Raw genomic sequence first — 344 nt, 5'->3', positions numbered from 1 at the left:
TTGCTTCCTCACTTCCCTCTCCACCTTAAATTCTTGTCTGCGTTTGTACACAACCAGCCTTGTCCTTCGGTCAAGCAGTTGTTCTTTTTCCGCCATTTTCTTGGAATTACTGAGGTGACCTGTAAACAACAGAATGTGAAAGGTTAAGTGTGGAGTCCAGTTGTACACTCGCACCCCTCCCAAAAAAAAAAGTCAACATATTTGTTTTGTAGCAAGTTGTTAAAAATGCATGTTGGCCTGGCAACATTTTGTGAGATAAGAGCTTTCTTAGCTTAACTGAGTTTTACAATTTTTAACTCATTGTTATAATGACAAGAAGCTGCTAACCTGGCTCTCTCCAAAAC

The sequence above is a fragment of the Etheostoma spectabile genome, chromosome 17 (genome assembly GCF_008692095.1).
Source record: "Etheostoma spectabile isolate EspeVRDwgs_2016 chromosome 17, UIUC_Espe_1.0, whole genome shotgun sequence".
Classification (NCBI taxonomy): Eukaryota; Metazoa; Chordata; class Actinopteri; order Perciformes; family Percidae; genus Etheostoma; species Etheostoma spectabile.
Note: the sequence above shows the minus strand (reverse complement) of the source record.